Below are 16,732 nucleotides of genomic sequence, written 5' to 3'. Positions count from 1 at the left end.
GCAACAGCTTCCATCCCCCCCAACACCCCCCCCCAAAAAAGAAAGACTGAAGCTTCTTGTATTTAAATAACGAGAAATCTGCGGGTAATTTACAGTGCATAATTCTTCCAAATTTGGTGAGGGGTGTGTGTGCTAGAACAGAAACAAGTGGTATAGCTCAAGGACAACCATCCCCTTACTCCACAATTTTTTTTTTTTTAATTCAGGAAAAAGAGAGGAGGAAAAGAAGAGACAAGGAAAAAGAGAGGAAAAAGGACATTTTAAAAGCAATGAAATCCAGCTTAAAGCATGAACCTATATACCTGTAGAAAGTACCCTTTCCCAAAGGCTAGGGTTATGGGCCAGACCATGAACAGTGACCACGAGAGCTGGAAACTCAGGAATAACTTTTCAAATGAGAAGAAAAAATGAATGCATTGAGCACACACCATTTGCTCAAAAGACTGGGAGATGTTTCTGGGAGGACAAAGTTTGGCGAATGCATTTTGACACCTTGTGATCACATGAGCCAGTATAACCAGGTATTCAACCCTGCCTGAGCCATAAAAGTCTCGCTAACCTGGGACTGTCCTGTCACTTTAGGGTTAGGAAGTGGGAGAGGAAAAGGAGGCCTGGCCTGATGGCCCCGGTCTTGATAAGAATCTGGAGAGAGGGCAGATGATACTTCAGCAACAGTGTCAAGGACTTAGCACCCTGTTTTCAGGTTATGAACATGCTCTGGCTTTTACTTTCCTGATCAGTAAAATGAAAAGTTTGAGGCAGATGATTCCTAAGGTCATTTCTAGCCTGAAACTTGTTTGTATGTTCTTCCAAGAAATCTTGGGGATGAAACAAGAGTTGAGAATTCCTTGTCTGGTTCTCTGGATATAAAACCTGAAACTGATGAGTAGGGAGACGGTTGGTCAAATTCTAACATACTGGACATATTTTTACAAGCTAATTATGTTCAAAATATAGTCACTGACCTTATTTCTATATTGCATGAACAAACGATGGAACCTAAGATAAAAAAGATCTCTGTGGCCCATAGAGAGGTCTCCAAGGCATGAACTGAAGGTTTCACCAAGCCTAGTCCTACAGAAAACAAAGTCAGTACTGCAGAGGAACTTAGAAAAAGCATCTAGAGAGCTGAGGGTGCAGAAGGCTCTAAGTGTAATGCACTGAATTTCAAGAACATAGAGTAAACTTCAGTTATTTCTACTTATGGACATAGTGAAAAATGTAGGTGAGCCCTTTCCATGGCTAAGAAACAGTTTGTGAGTAGGTCTTGTCTTCATATGTGAAGGTGACTCAACTGATCCACTTAATAGGATGTGTGTCTGGGGGTGTTTCAGGCAGCCTTTGTTTTGTAACATTCCCTTACTTGCCCATTTATTTTCTCTCTAGATCATTCTCCCATTAAGTGGCTGGCAGAGACTAAACAGAGCTCAGCATAGGGAACAGAGTTTTGTTTCCAGTCAAGGCTCCAACTCACAATTTTGGACTCCTCGACATGATGTTAAAACAGATCCAGACAGACTAATTAAGGGTCTGAGTTTAAACCCAAGGCTGGAGTTAGCCCCAAGCTACGCAATCTGCCTCTGTCATTTTACAAGACACAAACAGCCAAGAACTCTCACTTATCTTGTCCTTCTTAGTGGTTTTCCCTCCAGCCCCTAAAAGCCTGTTGACAGCCTGCTAATGAGGTCCCTATCTCTCCCTCTGCCTCCTTCCTCTTTGATGGGGCTGGTGTTTCTGTGGTCAGAGTTCTTGGATGGCCTGCATTTGGGGGGCTGTGGGAAAATGGGCTATGAGAAAAGGGTTATTCATTCATTTGATCACCTATTAAATGCAACCAGTGCAATCTGGGAGAGGCTTGGAGGCCAGGCAAGGCATGAAAACTCACAGCCACTTGAGACCTGTGTTAATGTCACCACTGCTCTCTCCAGGGAATAATGCACGAGGTACCTGGACTGAAAGTTGAAAGGAAGTGAGTCACGAAACTGCTCCTCTTAGTCTGCAAATATGGATCCATGTCCCATGGTAGAGAGTTGTTTCTCTCCCTGAATGTGGTTTGTGATTACGATGGGACGAGCACTTCCCCCACCCTTGCAGGCTTTTCAGAAATGCTCAGCACAGTTATTCAACGGCCGCAATGTTTGGCATTTGTTTCCTGCTTCCAGTTGCAATAATACAGTGTTCACCTTGATCTCTAATGCCTACAAGGGTTTCACTGCCCTGTTAATACCTTCCTTATGTAGAACTACTGAAGGCCCCTGGAATAAAGTAAGCACGCATCACTCTAATAAATACGTAGATAAAAGCTATTTGTTGATAACTGTGGACTGCAAAAGATGACTGGCCAAACATTTACTGAACAGCTACTATGGAGCAAGGTGTTATGTTAGGTTTCTACAAGGCCCTACAGGATCTGCCATTCCCTGCCCTACATTATCTATCAGACCTCATCTCATTCTACCCTCCTACTGCCAACTACTCTGCTTCAGCTGTGCTGGCCTCCCTGTTTCTCTAACCTAGAGGCATGCTCCCAACTTAGGGTCTTTGCAAAGCTGTGCCCCCTGGCTGGCACTTCCTTTCTGTAGATAAACTCATGGCTAACTCCTTCGCCTTCAAGTCTTTGCTTAAAGATAACCTCCTTAATGAAACCTACTCTGATCATCCTTTATAAAATTAATGTCTTTCTAACTCTACTTTCCAATCCCTTTTACTGTGTTTTATTCTTTTTTCTTTTCCCATTGCACATATTGTCTAATAACATACTATATAATTTATTTATGTGTTGATCGTCCATGCTTTTTCACTATAATGTGAGTACTATAAGAGAGGGGTGTGTGTGTGTGTGTGTCTGTGTATCTGTCGGTCTATTTTGTGCATTGGTTATCCCAAGTGCCTAGAACAGTCCCTGCACGTATTAGGTATTCAAATATTTGTTGAATGAATGAACAAATAAAGGAATGGAATCAGACATCCAATGCCCACCTTCTAGTAGGGCTATACACATAAACCATATAAGACAAAACGGGATTTGCCGTCTCGTTCTAAAGCTCTCCAGGATCCAGACTCCATACATCCTTTATTGAGCAAATTCCACTTTACCATCACACTCTCCTTATAAATGTAATCTTCAATTTATTTCCCATAATATTTAAATAAAGTAAACATGCCAATAACCAATGACTGAAGAAGACTCTTTCTACATGTTCCTAACCCATTTCTCAAAAGTTACCGTGACCTTTTTGCTCTGCTTGGTTCTTTTCTCCTTCCCCTAACCTACGGATCTGTCCTCATGCCCTATCTTTTGGCTCTCCACTCTCCCACTCTGTGGTCTCATCCATTGTTAGGATTTCATCTTTTCTACACCTGTATCACTTGAGTCCTAATCTTTTCTCACAGTTCTCATCCTGTATTTCCTAGGCCTACTTAGATATTGTGCTTGAATGTGCCTACAAGTAAGCAGGGCTAAAACTAAATTCCTTGCCCTCCTCTTGAGACTGGCTTCTCCTGACTTTCTACTTCCATTTGGGCAATCACTGCCTCCCAAACCCTAGGCTCAAATCCAGTCATGCTCTTTGACTCATCTCCCTAAATGGGCCCCACCCTCACCTTTGCATCAAGTCGGTTGCTAAATCCTTCACACTCTCTTGAATCTGTTCTCAGCATTTCCACTGCTATCACCTCATAGCAGACTCCTACCTGGGCTTCTAACTCTAATCCATTTTAGAAAATCAAGCTAATTAGTTTTCCTAAAGTGCAATTCTGATTTTGTTGCTCTCTGGCTCAGAAACCTTCGACAGCTCCCTATCACCTACTTAAAGCTACAGATTCCTTACCTTGGTATTCAAGACCCTCCTAGAATATTCCTTTCTCTGTCAATCTTGTAGCCCACTATTCCCCAACATGTGCCCTGCTCTAAAATCAAACTCACAAGTTCAGTTCCCTACATATACTTTGTTTCTGTGCCCTTGCTCCTACTTTTCTCGTTTACTAGACATTCTCTCTGCTTCTTCTATTCAAAACAAAACATGTCAATGGCAAAAAATTCATTTCCCTCCCTACCCACTCTCCTTGTTAAATAATTTCTTGAAATTCCAGAAATGTTCTAACCATTTTCAGGCATGCACACAAATACATATGCATTTATAATCATATATAATAAAATTATTCCATATATCCTTTTCTGCAAGTTGCCTTTTTTTTCAGTTAAATAAAATTTGCACCCTTTTTCTACACCGGTACCTACAGATTAACCACATTCTTTTTAACAGTTGCATAGTGTTCTATTGAGTGGATATACTGTAATTTATGTAAAAAGTTCCCTATGAATGGACATATAATTTCTAGGGTTTAGGGTTTTTTTGTTTGTGGGGTTTTCCCCCCTATCTTAAGAGTTGCTGCAGTGAATATCTTTGGGTATTTTTCTTTGCATACTTGCATAGATCTGTGGGACAAATTCCTAACATTGGCATTATCGGGCCAGAGATTATACACATTTTATTTATTTATTTTTTTAAGATTTTATTTTTAGGTAATCTCTACACCCAATGTGGGGCTTGAACTCACATCTCAGAGATTAAGAGTTGTACACTCTTCTGACTGAGCCGGCTAGGTGTCCCACATTTTACATTTTAATAACTGCTAAACCATCCTAAAAGTTTGCACCAATTACAGTCTTACCAACAGCGAGTTTGAATGTCTGTTTCTCAAAAAATGTTGGCCAACCAATGGTTGTCAAACTTTTTCATCTTTGCCAATTTGATAGATTAAAAAATAATTGTTTTATTACTTTTACCCATCTCCTCGCCATCGTTCAGTTTGTTGGTAATTACATATCTTTGAAATTCCAGATTAAAAGTCCATCCCTTTCACAGATCCTCTCTTAGCAAATTTCTTCCTTTGCTAAGTATCTACAGCTTTTACCTGGTTCTCATGCTGCTTTGAATTTTAGCGATTAGACTATATGTTTCATTCCTCTGACCACTGTAGTTTGCAAATTTCTTGGAAGTAAAGACTGGACCTTATTCATAGAAACATAGAATTTAGAGCTAAACGAGACTTTTCTTTTTTCTTTTTTCTTTTGTAAAGATTTTATTTATTCGACAGAGATAGAGACAGCCAGCGAGAGAGGGAACACAAGCAGGGGGAGTGGGAGAGGAAGAAGCAGGCTCCCAGCAGAGGAGCCTGATGTGGGGCTCGATCCCAGAACGCCAGGATCACGCCCTGAGCCGAAGGCAGTCGCTTAACGACTGAGCCACCCAGGCGCCCCGAGACTTTTCTTTTTTTAAGATTTTATTTTTAAATAATCTCTACACCCAACTGTGGGGTTGGAACATACAACTCTGAGATCAAGAGTTGCAAACTCTATTGACTGAATCAGCCAGGCGCCACACAACCCCCTCTTTTTAAAAAGATTTTATTTTTAGAGCTAAACAAGACTTTCAGAAATTAAATAAACCAAGCCTGTCGTTTCTATAAATAACAGGAGTATTAAGCATTTGCAGAATGCTTACTGTTCAAAGACCTTTCCTAGACATTAAATTAGTTATATTAAATCCTCACATTAGGCTTGTAAGAGAAACATTGTTACCCTGTTTTGAGGAAACCAAGATACAAATGATTTACTGAGAAAAGTGATTTACTTAGAGCGGGTCCAAGACCAGAATCCAGCATCCTGGGTCCACTCACTGCTCCTTCCACGATATCCCTGCTGCCTCTCTCGTTTCCCTCACGCACCTAGCTGAACAATCAATATTCGATGAATGAAGTGACTTTTTAAAAAATTGCCCGGTGTTGACAGTAGCTTGAATAGCTAAAATTAAATAAAGGAAACATGCTGGTGGCCAGGGATGCACAGCTCTCTACACATCTTTCGCCCTTCTTTGGGGGGCGGGGGCGGGGAGTGTCGTGGGCACCTTTTGCTCCAGCGACCCTATCGCGCCCCGAGCGGGCAGCGCCGGGTCTGAAGGAAGCACGGCTGTGCGCGGCCCCTTTAAAGCTGCGGGCGGCGCGTGCCCACAGTCCTTTCAAATGGACCAATAAACGGGCGATGGGCGGTCCGTCGAGAGCCAATAAACAACGAGGACACTGCGGGGTGTGCGGCGGCCCAAGCGGTTTCAAACGGCTTAGAGCAGGCCCCTCGGTTCTGACCCGGCGGAGGTGAGTGGCCGGTGGGCCCGACGTACCCACCTAGGCCTTCGGGTCCAAGCGTCGCGCGCGCCGGGGGGCCTTGAACCCCGGGCGGGGGGCCTCCGCGGAATCGCCCCTCCCTCGCCGCACGAACCCGGCGGGTCTGAGGCGGCGAAGCGGGGCGGAGGCCGGGGGACCCGCGGCTGGGAGGGCGGGGGGCGTGGGCGCTCGTGTGCGGCCGAAGCTGGGATCCGGGTGACCCGAGCGCGCCGCGGCGGGGTGCGGGCGGCAGCGTCGGGGGAATCCTGGCGGCGCAGGGCCGCGCCTGGCGGCTGTGGGTGTTCCGGGGCTGGGGCGGGGGCCCTGCGAGCCGGCCCTGCTACGGTGCCCCTCGCGTAATTGTCAAATGAATGAATGAGTGAATAAGAACCTAGGAGGGCTGTCGTGGTTGTGAAGGGCCCGGTCGTCTCGGAGCATGACAAGGACTGCGGTACCGGGGCCTGCCCGCGCACCTGTGTCCCTGCCGGCTTGCTGCGGTTTTAACAATTCCGATCATACCGCTCCGCCCTCACGCCGAGCTTTCTCTCTCAAAAGGTGTCAGTAGAGTTCAGGTATCTTTCCAGCTCTGAAGGGTTTCGCGGACCAATACAATAGCCACCAGTGTAGGTTAGCTTGAGCAGGCCCTGTTACTTTACGGTTCGGTAAGCGTAGATTTTTACTTTTTAGCTCTTACGATTCTTAGGCTGTTGAGATAGCTACCCTACAATCGTGGTAACTGTCAGGCAGGATTTAAATGCATCCTGTTTTGTTTCTGGGATAGGAAATAGTGAAAGCGATGTTGCCAGAGTGGCTACTGTGTGTTAGAAAATATATTCGTGTTGATGAATCCTAACAATGAGTTTTTCATTCAGCATCAATAGAGGGTAAAGTGGTTTTTGCAGAACTTGCCCCAAATTTATGCTTGGCTCAAATTCTCACGGGGAACTAAGGCATCAAATCTTGGCCCAGAAATGCTGCCTGTCTTATTTTATGCATAATTATAGTAATTGAAAACTCATTTTTAGAGAGGTGAACTCCTTCTTTCTCCATTTTCATCACCCTGAAAAGTCCTTCTTTGACCTAAAGAGCCAATGTATTAAGCTAACAATCTTTTTGAAACTTGTAAGAAGTGTAAAAGATTTGGACTTTTCTTAAGTGACTGGACAAACTGTAATGTTGTTTTTATAAAATTTAATGATATAGAGGTGAAATCAATTTATTTTGCAAGCATTAATTAAACTTAGTTGGTCAACCATGAGAAAAAAATTTTTACACAAGTTTCCTAAGTCTGTTCACTGAAGCACTGGCAAGCAAGGGATTCCATAACAATATATCTTATACTTTGTTACTTTCACTGTTTTGATCATCAGCTTTGAATTATGAACAGTAGTACAGCCTACAACTGACAGGTCAATGTTAGCAGCAGAGCTTTTTCTTTTATTTATTTTTTTAATTTTTTAAATTTTTAAAAAGATTTTATTTGAGAGAGAGAGGGAATGAATGGGGGAGGGGAGGGACAGCAGGAGAGGGAGAAACAGGCTCCCTGCTGAGCAGGGAGTCTGATGTGGGGCTCCATCCCAGGACACTGAGATCATGACTGAGCCAGAGGCAGACGTTTAACTGACTGAGCCTAACTGACTGAGCCTACCAAGCGCCCCGCAGCAGAGCTTTTCAATTGCAATAAATTTGAGTACCTTAATATTATGAACACTGTTCTAGATTTTGAGGCGGTAATTAGAAATAATAAAAACATCTTTAACAAGGCCTTAGGATATTGCTTAAAATCTTGATGTGGGGGCGCCTGGGTGGCTCAGGCGTTAAGCGTCTGCCTTCGGCTCAGGGCATGATCCTGGAGTGTTGGGATCGAGCCCCACGTCAGGCTCTTCCTCTGGGAGCCTGCTTCTTCCTCTCCCACTCCCCCTGCTTGTGTTCCCTCTCTCGCTGGCTGTCTCTTTCTGTCAAATGAATAAATAAAACCTTTAAAAGTAAATAAATAAAATCTTGATGTGGAATGAAAACTTTTCTTTATTTTAAAGTAAAACCAGGCTCTTTTATGCTCCTTTGACTTAATGGAGTCTCGTTCATTCATTCAACACATTACTGAGATTGATGCCTACTGTGTGTTAAACACTGTTCTAGATTCTGGGAATATACCAGTGAACCAGAAAAAGACAAAGCTCCTGACCTAAGGGAGTTTGACAGTTTTATCTCTCAAACAATTTGCTGCAGCAAATTGTATTTTCTATAATCCCTCTGGCCCAGCTCTGGTCCTTGAACAAAATAAATACTCAAATACTTTTATTAGCGATAGCTAACATTTGTTGAATAGTCACTGGGTGCCAGATTTTATCTTTTAACCCTCACAGCTTTTTACAGATGAGGAAACTGAGTCTTTGAAAGGTTATGCAACTTATTCAAGATCGTACAACTAATAGAATCTGAATTTGAACCCAAGTTAGTCTGTCTCCAGGGCCTTTGTTTTTAGCCTATGGTTGTGCTGTATGAAGTAATGAGATCTGTTAAGGAGAATTCAGGAGCACTTTCTTGGTAGAATACTCCCTCTCCCTTTTTTCTTAACACTTCTAGCAGAGCCATGAGAAAATATGAATGATAGGCATGGTAGCTTTTAGACGGAAGATGGGGCAGTTCAAAATATATTATTTACTAGACAGCTGTTACTTTGGGGAAGATTCTGGGGGAGCATAGAATTGAGATCTTGATCTAATTACCACTGATGGATTCCTGTTGAGCAATGTTGGAGTGGTTTGAGATCCTTAAATGATTTGTATTTTTTTTTTTTAAAGATTTTATTTATTTATTTGACAGAGATAGAGACAGCCAGCGAGAGAGGGAACACAAGCAGAGGGAGTGGGAGAGGAAGAAGCAGGCTCATAGTGGAGGAGCCTGATGTGGGGCTTGATCCCATAACGCTGGGATCACGCCCTGAGCTGAAGGCAGACGCCTAACCGCTCTGCCACCCAGGCGCCCCCCTTAAATGACTTGTATTTTTACCTCAAGTTCACTTATCTCTTTCCTATCAGGGCAGTTACCCTCTTTATGTGAGATACCTCAAGCATGTTAAACTTATTCTTTTTTGGCCTTTACATTTGCTGTTCTCTTTGTGTACCAGCTCTACTCAGGTCTCAACTCAAATGTCATCTCCTTAAAACAGGCATTTTCTATGCTTCCAATTAGAGTAGCCTTCTAGGTCACTTTTGCCTCACTTTCCTTTTTTATTCACTTCATAGCATTTATCACTATCTGGTAGGTCATTTATTGTTTGGTTGTGTATTGTCTGATTTCCTTACAGAAAAAGAAAGCAGAGTACAGATTTTTTTTCCTTCTTTTACCTTTGAGGTTACCTCAGTGCTCAAGCAATGCTTGGAACAAAAAAGGTAGTCAAAAAATATTTGTTGAATAAAATTGGCCAAAACTGTCACAGTCTTCTCTATGTGATAAAGTGATAAAGACAGTAAGTATATAACCAGAGCTGGCTGTGTTACTGTGTCTTTAGATGTGAGCCGTATCTCAACAGACTAATTTGGAAAGTCTTCAACTAAGAAAACTGGAAAAAGGGTAGTTTTATGTTTGCGTCAGCTGGGAGGAAAGGTAGATTTGGCTTCCCCACTCCTGTTGCTGCTGTTGTTATTATTATTTATTTTTTAAGATTTTATTTTATTTTTTAAGTAGGCTTCACACCCAATGTGGGGATCGAACTCACAACCCTGAGATCAAGATTACATGCTCTACCAACTGAGCCACCAGGTGCCCCCTCTGTTGTTATTTTTTTATTTTTATTTTTTGAGGGAAAGAAAGGGCAGATGTGCACACTCACATGCAAGTGGTGGGGGACAAAGAGAGAATCCACACTCAGTGTGGAGCCTGCTGGGGCCTGCCACAGGGCTTGATCTCACGACCCTGAGATCATGAGCTGAGCCAAGATCAAGAGTTGGACACTTAACCAACTGAGCCACCCAGGTGCCCCCCCCTTTTTTTTAACTTTCTATTGAAATTTTTAGGGGTATTGGTCAAGATATTTTAGGGTGTCCCATTACTGGAATTCATCTGATGTTTTTCTCATGGTTAGACTGGGGTTATGTGTTTTGGAGAGGATGATGGCAAGAGAAAGTGCTAGTTTCATCATATCATATCAAGGATACATGCTATCAGTATGATTTATGACTGTTGATATTGACTTTGATCACCTGGCTGAGGTAATGTTTGTCAGGTTACTCCTCTATAAAGTAAATTTTTTTTCCGCATTCCATACTGTCCTCTTTAGAAAAAAGTAACTGTGCTGCCTACATTTAAGGAATGAAGAGTTATGCTACCTGTTCTTTGGGGTAGAGTATCTACATAACTTATTTGGAATTCTTCTGCATGGGAAATTTGTCTCTAGTTCCTCATTTATTAATTTAGTCAAGTATTTACTTACATCAATATGGAATGAAGGATATCTATTTTATACTTTGTTATATTCCAATACTACTTTATTGCTCAGATTGTTCCAGCTTTGTCCTTTGGGAGCTCTTTTAGTTAACTCGTGCCCCTTTAACATACCGACATCAGTGTGTGTGTGTGTGTGTGTGTGTGTGTGTGTGTGTGTGTGTGTGTTAATATAATCATTTTTTAACATTCCCCTACTTTCTGGCACTACAAGGTGCTCCATGCTCATCTCGTGTATTTCTTGTCACAGTGCTAAAATCAGCTATTTCTCCAAGGAGCTCTGCTTCCTTTTATTGAAGAATGGTATAAGAAACCAAGATTTGGGCACTAAGTGTTCTCATTGCTGCTTGCTTTCTTTTCTTTTTTTTAAGATTTTATTTATTTATTTGAGAGAGAGAGAGCACAAGCTGGTGAAGGGCAGAGGGAGAAGCAGACTCCCCACTGAGCAGGAAGCCAGATGCAGGACTCCACCTTAGGACTCCGGTATCATGACCTGAGCCGAAGGCAGATGCTTAACTGACTGAGCCACCCAGGCGCCCTCATTGCTGCTTTCTTTTAAGCCCTCTAAGCTAACGGAGCAGAGTTAGTTTTATACTAACTCTTGTATATAGACCTGTCTGTAAATATTTCTGTGTATAATCATCTGTAACTATATTTATTAAGTTAAACATGAGTTCTTACTGATACCTCCAATTCTAGTCCATTACCACATAGATCATTCTAGCCTTCTCCCCTTGCTGATCTGTGAATTTCCACATCAACAGTAGAAACCTGGCTTCCGCCATCCATTTACTTAGTTGTTCAATTCCAGTATACATCTATAGCAGCATCAGAGTTGTTAACCCATACTCTGATGGGAAACAACTTTATCAACAAAGTACAGTGCTTACGTACAGTTCCTTGTGCAGTTATTTTGTGTAATGTCCCTCCTTGAGTTTATCTGATATGTCTCTTGTTATTAGGCAAGAGTTACATGTTTATGGAAAGAATGCCACAGAATACTGTCATTTCATATCAGGATATGTGACATCAACATGATATCACCAATGATATTGATCTTGATCACTTGGTTAAGGTAGTGTTTGCCATGTTAATATCATGAGGTTACTATTTTTCCTTTTCTATACTGATTCTTTGGAAGTGAATCACTAAGTCTAGCCCACCCTCAGAGTGGGTGGGGGGCTTAAGTACCACTTAAGAGTATCTGCATTTATTATTTGAAATTTCGGAAGGAAGATTTGTCTCTTCTCCCCCAATTCATTTCTTTATTCAACCATTTCTCAATATCAGTATATCTATTTTGTACTTTTGGTTATAATTGGATTCTGTGTTACTTATTTTTTTGCTCAGTTGTTCCAGCTTTGACCATTGGGAGATCTTTCATGTTTGCTCCTTTGTCCCTTTGACATGTCTCCATCCTTTTTTTCTTTTTCAGCATTTCCTTACTTTCTGGGTGCCCCAGACATTTTCCCTGGCCCAACCCTAGAATCAGTCATTTCTCCAAGGAGCCGTGGTTCCTTTTACTGGACAGTGATTTATAGAAACCAAGATCTCGGTGCTCTGTGTGCTCATTGCTGGGGGTGTCATTATATCTAGGCCCTCTCAGTGAACAGAGCTAAGTAATATATGTGTGTATGCTAACCCATGTATATGCATATACATACAATTGTTTCTGTATCTTTCTGTCTGTTTATTAAACTTAGTATGAATGCATACAGTTCTCTCCAACATTCAGAGGAAGCTTAGGTCCCAAACAGATGTCCTCTTTGTAACTTGCTTTTTACTGAGATCTAACTTTACCCCCCAATTAACACTTTTTAAGTGCCACAGAAAACATTGTTTTCCATGACTTGGTAACAGCAGTTATTTGACCTGGGATATGATCTTTGTTTAGAGATGCATTCAAAGCATAAATTCTGACTCAGCTGGAATGGTCAAATATTTTTGTCATAGCTATGGTGTCAGATAAGCCATGATGACCTCATGTCTCTTGACCTTGTCTCTTCAAACATGATTTTTGTTATTTTATGAAGAGATAAGAGACCTACTTCTTTGATCTCTTATTTTTTAGAGATTTGTTATTAATTAAAGTGATTTTTAGATCCTTTCTATAAAAATGAGAAAAAAATTGAGTAGTTTCAAGAATTTCTTGAAATGAAATTCATTCGTTTAATGTGGATGCGTATTTGTTTTGTATTGTTTTTTCATTTTTCAATCCTAAGACTTAAAGTAGCATTTTATGTATCTGAAAGTCAACGACCAGGAAATAAACCAAAAAAGGTTTTTCAGCAGCCTAAGTAGATATCACAGATTTTATTGGCTTCCCTCAAATAGATCCTATTCTCTCTTAGGCACAGTTTCAGCTTGCTTGGTTCTTTAAATCAAGAGCTAAAACTTAAAAAGGCAGCACTGCTACAAGCTAACTTAAAGTGTTAGCTTGATCAAAAGGATTGAGGAAGAAAAACTACAAAATGTAAAACATTAAAATTCAAAAAAGCCATATTGGAACCATTTAGATTTGGTGCAAGAGTCCCTCATACGTCTGTGGCAGTCATAGATTATCCTGAAAAGTTTAAATGATTATTAGTATACTAGAACATCTTACTCCCTAATCACTTTTGTTGTTTTATTTTTTTTTATTTATTCACAATGTTTTTTTTTAATTTTTTTATTTATTTATTTGACAGAGAGAGAGACAGCCAGCAAGAGAGGGAGCACAAGCAGGGGGAGTGGGAGAGGAAGAAGCAGGCTCCCAGCGGAGGAGCCCAGTGTGGGGCTTGATCCCAGGATCCCAGGATCACACCCTGAGCCAAAGGCAGATGCCCCATGACTGAGCCACCCAGGTGCCCCCACAATGGTTTTTTTTTTTTAATAATAATTTTATGTCCTTATCCACTTGTACTATGAAGTATCTAATTTGTAGATTTTAAGAATTTTTTTCAGTACTGTTATTCCACATTTTTCTTTTGGTTTTTTTTTTTTTAAATGATTTTATTTATTTATTCGACAGAGATAGAGACAGCCAGCGAGAGAGGAAACACAAGCAGGGGGAGTGGGAGAGGAAGAAGCAGGCTCATAGCAGAGGAGCCTGATGTGGGGCTTGATCCCATAACGCCAGGATCACGCCCTGAGCCGAAGGCAGACGCTTAACCGCTGTGCCACCCAGGCGCCCCAGTCTTTTTTTTTTTTTTTAATGTGCATTCTTTAAAAAAAAAAAAAATGTCTCATGAGGGGCACCTGGGTGGCACAGTCAGTTAAGCATCTGACTCTTGGTTTTGGCTCAGGTCATGATCTCAGGGTCTTGAGATTGAGTCCCACATTGGGCTCCACGCTCACTGAGAAGTCTGCTTGGGATTCTCTCTCCCTCTCCCTCGGCCCCTCCCACTCCCTCGGCCCCTCCCCTCCCACTTGGACATGCTTGCTTGTGCTCTCTCTCTCTCTCTCTCAAATAAATCAATGATTTTCTTTTTTTTTTTTTAAGTCTCATGAGGGGCACCTGACTGGCTCAGTTGGTAGAGCATGTGACTCTTGATCTTGGGGTTGTGAGTTTGAGCCCCATGCTGGGTATGGAGGTTACTTGAAAATAAAATCTTAAAAAAAAAAAAAATCTCGTGAAAGCCTCCTAGTCTAGAACTAGTATGAGTGCTTCATTTGGGAGTAAAGACCAAATCTCATATCAGAAATCTCTGTGCAGTAAATAAAACCGTTTTTTTATGCTTCTGAGGTACTTGCTTATTTTGAGCAATGTTTAATGTGGGAGATTCCTCCAGACAAAATATGGACAGTCCCTTTGAGTATTACAAAATGGCATTTACTTTTTAATAAATAGTAAATCTGCTTTCTATAGGATAAAAAGGAATAGATTATCTGTACACCCAAAGAAGCAGTTTGTTTTAAACCAGGGAAGACTTGTCTTTCTTGGTCCTGAGAGCTCTGTGCTAACTTAGGCCTTTCTTAGACCAGAAGACTGAAATACGGGTTAAAGTCTGAACTGAATCTAAAATCCCTGAATGACTGGGATGATACTTATAACAACACAATAATGGCAGTTACTGTTTCATGAGCGTTTGATAGTTGCCAGGCAATCTGTAGTACTCCTTTCTTGCATAAAGTCATGGGTTTGTATAATATGGCCCTTTTTAGCCCCTGTTTGGCCACTGGAGTTACAATTCTGTTTTTTACTTTTGCTTAGCTCTTTTGGGCTTTCACACACAAGCCTGTAACATTCTTTTTTTTTTTTTTTTAAGATTTTATTTATTTATTCGACAGAGGGAGAGACAGCCAGCGAGAGAGGGAACACAAGCAGGGGGAGTGGGAGAGGAAGAAGCAGGCTCATAGCAGAGCAGCCTGATGTGGGGCTCGATCCCAGAACACCGGGATCACGCCCTGAGCCGAAGGCAGACGCTTAACCGCTGTGCCACCCAGGCGCCCCAAGCCTGTAACATTCTTTATTGTCCCCACTCATTATCCCTTTGCCTGGCTAGTCCCTATTAATTTCCTTTAGTTCTCAGCCTTAATTACAGGCATACCTCAGAGATACTGCAGGTTCAATTCCAGACCACTGAATAAAGGAAATACCACAATAAAGTGAGTCAATTGAATTTTTTTGGTTTCCCAGTGTATATAAAAGTTATGTTTACACTACACTGTACTTTGTTAAGTGTGCAATAGCATTATGTCTAAAAAACCAATGTGTGTACCTTAAAATATATTGTGTGAGGCACCTGGGTGGCTCAGTCAATTAAGTGTCTGACTCTTGATATTGGCTCAGGTCATGGTCTCAGGGTCATGAGATTGAGCCCCACATCAGGCTCTATGCTGAGCACGGAGCCTGCTTAAGATTCTCTCCCTCTGCCCCCTCCCCCCCACTTGCTTGTGCATGCTCTCTCTCTAAAAATATATATGTTATATATATATAAAAAATATATATCAATATTTATCTATATGCTGACCATCACCTGAGCTTTCAGCGTTTGTAATCTTTTCGCTGGTAGAAGGTATTGCCTTGATGTTGATGGCTGCTAACTGATCAGGGTGATGGTTGCTGAAGGTGGAGTGGTTGTGGCAATTTGTTAAAATAAGACACCAGTGAAGTTTGCTGCATCGATGGATTCTTCGTTTCACAAACAATTTCTCTGTAGCTTGTGATGCTGTTTGATAGCATTTACCCACAGTAGAACTTCTTTAAAAATTGGAGTCAGCCTCTCAAACCCTGCTGCTGCTTTTTTTTTTTTTTAAGATTTTTTTTAGTTTATTTATTTGTCAGAGAGAGAGAGAGAGAGCACAAGCAGAGGGCAGTGGCAGGCAGAGGGAGAAGCAGGCTCCATGCCGAGCAAGGAGCCCGATGCAGGACTCGATCCCAGGACCCTGGGATCATGACCTGAGCTTAAGCAGATGCTTAACTGACTGAGCCACCCAGGCAACCCCCTGCTGCTGCTTTACCAACTAAGTTTATGTGATATTTCAAATCCTGTGCTGTCACTTCAGTAGTCTTCACAGCATCTTCACCAGGAGTAGATTCTGTCTCAAGAAATCACTTTCTTTGCTCATCCATCAGAAGCAATTCCTTTTCCATTAAAGTTTTATCATGAGATGGCAGCAGTTCAGCCACATATTCAGGCTCCACTTCAGATTCTAGTTCTCTTGCTGTTTCTACCACATCTGCAATTACTTCCTCCACTGAAGTCTAGAGCCCCTCAAAGTCCTCCACGAGAGCTGGAATCAGCTTCTTCCAAACTCCCGTTAATGTCGATATTGTGGCCTCTTCCCATGAGTCATGAATGTTCTTAATGGCACTTAAATGGTTTTCAATTGACTTTGCCCAGGTCTATCAGAGGAATCTCTATGGCAGCTACAGGCTTATGGCATGCATTTTATAAATAATAAAATTTAAAAGTCAAAGTTACTCCTTGATCTATGGGCTGCAGAATGGATGTTGTGTTCGCAGGCATGCAAAGATCATTAATCTTGTACATCTCCATCAGAGCTCTTAGGTGACTAGGTGCATTGTCAATGAACAGTAATATTTTGAAGATTTTATTTATTTGACGGAGCACAAGTAGGCAGAGGGGGAGAGAGAATCAGGCCCCCTGCTGAGCAGAGAGCCTGATGCGGGGCTCGATCC

The 16,732-nt window shown here is 41.7% G+C and overlaps 1 protein-coding gene across 1 annotated transcript in view; it reads left to right on the top strand.

Moving 5' to 3' along the window:
* The first annotated feature begins 6,063 nt into the window (after positions 1–6,063).
* The window catches only part of CKAP5 (cytoskeleton associated protein 5), a 108,076-nt gene continuing 97,407 nt past the window's right edge, over positions 6,064–16,732 (top strand). The window contains exon 1 of the mRNA XM_045786544.2: positions 6,064–6,153. The gene's annotated coding sequence lies outside the window, so the exon portion shown is untranslated. The remainder of the gene's footprint in view (positions 6,154–16,732) is intronic.

The sequence above is a fragment of the Ursus americanus genome, chromosome 24, assembly GCF_024610735.1.
Source record: "Ursus americanus isolate L20-20 chromosome 24, mUrsAme1.1.p, whole genome shotgun sequence".
NCBI classification, from domain to species: domain Eukaryota; kingdom Metazoa; phylum Chordata; class Mammalia; order Carnivora; family Ursidae; genus Ursus; species Ursus americanus.
The sequence above is the reverse complement of the archived record's forward strand: the minus strand, read 5'-3'. Positions and strand labels throughout refer to the sequence as shown.